We start from the raw sequence: 5,950 nt of genomic DNA on the forward strand, positions 1-5,950 counted from the left end.
CTCACAACAGTCGCATCCGCGACGCGAGCTTGTATATCAGCTGTTCTCTGTGCGCAACACTGTTGAAGCTTTGAAGTATAAATGTCTCCTAGGGTGCGCCTCACTAGCCGACACACAAGAGGAGGTTGAATGGACTGAAACGAGCTCTCCCCAAAACAACAGGTTTGGAGATCTGTTGGGAATTGATTACAGTCACGCGTGTGCCCAGTCCCAATGTGTGTAAACAAAAAATTGGTCTATATGCATTATTGTGTGGTGGGCCACCACATAATCATGACTAGCCACCACAGTGTGATTTTGTGTTGTGAGCGGTGGTACTATACTGTAATTGTTAGACTGTACTGATGTACTGGTACTGCACTTATAGGCCCAGACAGACAGACACACGTGCTGAAAAAGACTGAAAGAGACTGGTGTTACATTAAAAAACTTAGCTTCCCGTGTGAAGCTCAACAGGGCCAGACAGACAGACCGACATAGGGACACACAAAGCTACATGATGGAGATGGTGTTCCCACACCGCTCAAAAAAGGCAAATAACCCCAAAAAGAATGCAAAAACACTATCAGCTTCTGGCTAGGGGAAACACTGTGGGATAGTCTATATATTTTTTGCATTGAACATTTGGAACGTTACAATTTGTATAAATTCCTGTTTGTCTTTATGGGAATTATGAAGATGACAATACTAAAGTGTCTTGGAAACATTCACATGAGTCATCACAGTATACTGGGAAGCAAGGCTTTCACCTGTTGGTCGTCTGTCAGATGACCTATTCTTACATTAGACCCTTGCTTGACCATGTCCAATGTATTTTTGCTCTTCCATTGTGTAAACAGCTCCTCCCTGGGCTAATAAAAGTGATATTGTTATTGTTTCAGTCCACTCTCTACCTTGATTATTCCTTAAAGACTCTGATGTAAGGTACTCTAAATAATCCACTACAGACATTTGATATCTTTTTTTTCTATATTTTGTTCTTTCCAAAACATTTCCAAAATAGCGGAAATTGTTGACAGTGGATGTGCCATGAAAAAAAGCTTCTTTTGAAATTGAAACCTCAAAATGAGGGGGCCAAGTACAGACCCCTGGTTCTCAATGAAGAGTACACTGGGTACACCGACATTGGTTTATCGTTGAGCAACAAGACCACTTTCCTCATCTAGAGCTTCCGACCACAAACCCATTTCTAAAGTCTTGCCTCGTTGAGACTCGTTTCCGACATGACTGTGGTTGGTTTTGCATCATGGACTGTAGGTTGTGGGACTTCGCACTTCAGTGGACTGGGGTTAGTGGGGGAAGTCTTAAACTGAAGCTCTACATCGTACATACAACATGAGTAAGCCTTGCCGAGCCATGATGATGAGGCCCATAGGGGCAGGAGCCCATCTCCTGTTTCTGTAGCGTGAGGCAGCTTGATGTACAAGTAGTAGACCCCGTCGTACAACAATGTTTTTAAGTTAGTTTTTTGCCTATATAAAGCCTGAAAGCCTGGGTATCGAGGCTATATAAAGCCCAGACCACACCAAAGCCAAGTGTCGCCATGCATCTCCTTGTGTGGTTTGGTCCATTGAATTCCGTGCGTTGAATCACGCGGGACAACGTGCAGCAGGACACATATCACACCGCTGGCCTGGGACAAACGCTAAAACCGTCTCTCTCGACCCTTGTGGTGTGGTGTGGTTAGGGCTTAATGACATGCCCAAATAAAAAGGGACCCCAGGGTTTTAATATGGGAAATTGTGGTTACTGCATGGGATAACACCTGGCAAGAGACAGCACATGACAGGACTGGGCTGAAATCATGTGTTTTAAGTAACATAACGCATGATTACAAAAGTAGGAACAGCATGGTTCCGTGTGCCTTATAAAACAGAACAACCCGCAAATAAGAAATATGTATGAGAGAGAACACACACACACACACACACACACACACACACACCATACTGTGCCAAGTATAGAGAAGCTATTATACATCTTTTTCTTCTGACAAGCGATTATTATACTGTACAGCACAAGGGAAGTCTGTGGGTTTAGATAACGACACCTGATGTGCAAATGACATCATTACGTCTTTTATTACTCAGATGTTCACGTAGGCTCCACTCTAAATGCTCTGTGTTCACGCGTGAATAAAACATTAGATTTGCTCAGTTGTTTTGACAAATATTACACTTCCATAAGATCCAACAGCAAAACAAATTGTATTATAGTGTACTTAATATTTGAACAGGGACACACTGATGAAGGCTGGATAGCCGAAACGTTTGTCCCTGTTCAAATATGAAATAAACTATTTGAACTGAAGTCTTGGTGTGTGCGACCCACTACCGTTATTTTTTATATGTTAATTTGAACGGGGTAGCATACCTAGGGGCGGCGGTGGCTCAGGGGTAGAGTGCCTGGATGGGAACCGTAAGGTTGCCAGTTCGAACCCGGGCTCCCCCAGAGTTACTGTCGAAGTGTCCTTGAGCAAGACACTGAACCCCTAATTGCTCCCGATGTGCTAGTTGGTGCCTTGCATGGTTTCCGCTGCCATCGGTGTGTGAATGGGTGAATGTAATGCACAATCTATGTAAAGCGCCTATATAAATGCACCATTTACCATTTACCTACAGTCAGAGTGCGGTGGTCACATGAAGAGTAATTAGTCAAAGTGTACTTAATACATTAACAATAATTCAAACAGTTGTGATTCAAAGTGAAGCAACAACCAGGCTGGCATGACTGCACACACAGAATTAGGCCTGTCACAACTACTGGTATTGCACAATCATCTACCGGTAATTGCAATTATTTGAGATATTTGACGTCAATTCTCCATTCATTGTCAATGGCATTTAATGTTTGTGTTCAGACAGAATCTACACCATAGCTGATTATAGGAGGGCCTCAAAAAAGCTGAAATAGCTGATCTACAAGCTTACAACAGGTCACTTCACGTTGCAACTTGCAAGCTCAGCTATTTCCGCAAATTCATTATAAAAATAATGAATATATGCCAGTAATTTATTTGTATATTTACTGCAAGTCATTTGTCATATCTGACGTTTTTAATACCAGGCGAACAGAAATACCAAAGACACGATTACCTTAAATGACAAGAATTCATCGTCAACAAACAATAACAATCGTGACAGCCCTACTGCCCCTATAAGCCTACAATAGAGATGTTTAATTATTATGACATTTATGACAGTCATCCTTCAAAGTGAAGCAACAACCAGGCTGGCATGACCACTGCAGTGACTGCACACAGAGTTGTAATATTATCACCCCATCTACTTCCCCATTCAGGTTAAACAACAGCTACAGAATTGGCCATAAAATGAGTCACCTCACGCTCACCTCCCACTGACATATATAGGCAGGTTCAAATTCAGGCTACTTCAGGTTCTTATGATGAATTGAGCATGGTGGGGGCCCTATTGTAAACAAGTGTAATACTTAATGATGGTGTCGCGTCCACAGTTAACAGTTTTGTATCGAGTTGTGCTTGAAAATGTACTGTAATTCTCCAATCTGTTAATACATTCAATCAATTTGTGTAACATTCTCTAATAGAATGTATTATAACCACATTGTAGCAATAGCACTCTTAGTTTGGGCCTTATGGGCATGTCATTAATAGGAGAGGAGAATAACTTTTTATTGTACACTTTTCCCGCGAATATTATCACAAATTAATTGTCATTTAAATGACAGCTGATGCTGATAACGCATCAGTACGCCACGCTCTGATGTGAGCGTGTAGATCCAAAGCATGACAGACATGGCTTTAAAAGCTAAGAGGTTAAACTATCATCATCATCACAGTCAAAAACCTGAGATAAAAACACAGGAAAATGCACAATAAAATGCCACACAATGTGTGAAAAAACGCACACACAGAGACACGTACGGACGTCGGTACACTCACTCATTCAACAACTGCTCGTTATTTCTCAACAAACATAATAACTGCCACTGATGATGTGCTGCTGAGAGAGTGATGCTGTGTAGTGTACTATAGTTTTTAGCTGGAGGAAGCTAACATAATGCTAACAGCTCCCTGCAGCCTCCCATAGTGAACCAATACAAATATAGCAGAGCCATGATGCTACGGAAGGAGAGCCAACAGCCAAGCCACACAAAACATCACATGTAAAGCCCACTGTTGACGCACACTTACCGGACAGCGGTGTGCACAGTCACAGCCCCCCCGGTGGTGGTGGTATATAAACGGACCGTTCACCCACCGTAACGTCGCGGTACGTGGAGCGTTTAGTCGTTTCCCCACACCGTGACCACACACACACACACACACACAGAGAGAAGAGAGAGATATCATAAGGTTATTTGTCCAGTGTGTGTGTGTGTCTGTCAGGTGTAAACAGGGCTGGGTCATGTGCTTTCAGTCAGCAGGAACGTATCAACGGGTGGGCGGGGTCCCAATGGGACCGTCCCACACGACCACACAGAACTAGAAGGGATAGAACGGCCATCCAACCCAGCAGCAGGCTTGTTGTACACTAAATGGAAATATATATATGTATTTAATAATTATTAACTGTTAGATATGTAACAATTAACAGTCCTGACCGGCATTGTTTTTTTTTTACTTGAGTAAAGTAAAGGTAGGCTGGAGACATTTGTATAGGCGTCACATATATAGGCTACTTCAGTGGTTCCCAAACATTTTCACGCCCATTTGAAAAGATGTGTCATGCAGGGACCCCCGAGGAGATTTTTACGGCTCTAGCAGTGATTCTCAACCCGTTTAATTTCAAGGACCCCCCAGTTTGACATGAATTACCGGTAGTCTACTACGGAACCCCATTTAATGGCATTTCAATCTCCCAAGACCCTACTTCATATTGTAAAATCAAGTTAATTTAACTCTGAGAGTGTACAAATGGAACCAAAACTAACATATCGCAAACTATCATTTAGCTGGGGGACCCCCTGGAACTCCCTCAAGGACCCCTGGGGGCCCTCGGTCCCCACTTTGGGAACCCCTGCTTTATATAGTACCAAACATAAATACTGTGCTATTACTCTGGGAGTCTACTAGAATGGTCCATTTATTCATTTTCATTTATTTCATTAGTAATAATTCAATACATTGTAGTGCATTGTAGTTTTGCGAGAATGTTTGCCTCAAATTAAAATTCAAGTAAAAGATACCTCTAGGGCTAATTGCAGTAAGCTAACTTTCCACCACTAACGATAATAATACATTTTATTTGTATAGTGCTATACATATACTGTAATGTAAACAAGCCTTATAATATTGAGCATACAATAAAAAACATTTATATTTGTTTGGGCATTTTGTATTTAATTTATTGAGAATCTAAATGTATAACAAAATTCTAAAAGTACTGCAGGAACACATAAATACAGAAAGTACCAAAAGATTTATTTTTTGCTAAGAACGCAGATTTCAGCGACATCAGATACATTTCAGTAAGTCCAATCACAATTATTTTGCAAAGATATCTCAAAATATACGTATCTCATGATAGCTTCACATTGAGGTCTATTGGTAAATATGAAAAATAAACCAGAAACTAAAACAAACAATTCAAATCACACAACAGTGGTCTGTGAGAAGAATACGCTGTACACAATATACAGTATATATACATTTTACATACAAATATTCTCCACGTAATGGAATTTTATTTCATTAATTACCATGCTATGATAGGGAAGCCAACTAAGGCAATAAAAAAGTCAAAGTGATTTCTCACTTTTCATCACGCATGCACGCATGCATGCATGCATGCACGCACACACAATTAAATATAAAATATCAATCAAACACTATACACAAGTACACAGACTACTGTGTTTTGTTTAGAGTGTACACAACACAGCTGCAATAGTTAGAACAATGATTTCCAAGTTCATTAACATCAGGCACACCATGCCAGCCGATCTGACTCCATGGTTTAGGCCTTAG

General features: G+C 41.0%; 1 protein-coding gene across 4 annotated transcripts in view; it reads right to left on the reverse strand.

Annotated features, from left to right (window-relative positions):
- The window catches only part of mroh1 (maestro heat-like repeat family member 1), a 67,226-nt gene extending 62,853 nt beyond the window's left edge, over positions 1-4,373 (reverse strand). For all 4 annotated transcript variants that reach the window (XM_080767104.1, XM_080767106.1, XM_080767105.1 and 1 more), the window contains exon 1: positions 4,175-4,373. The gene's annotated coding sequence lies outside the window, so the exon portion shown is untranslated. The remainder of the gene's footprint in view (positions 1-4,174) is intronic.
- Positions 4,374-5,950: the final 1,577 nt, after the last annotated feature.

Source organism: Protomyctophum bolini (genome assembly GCF_963924005.1).
Source record: "Protomyctophum bolini genome assembly, chromosome: 7".
NCBI classification, from domain to species: Eukaryota; Metazoa; Chordata; class Actinopteri; order Myctophiformes; family Myctophidae; genus Protomyctophum; species Protomyctophum bolini.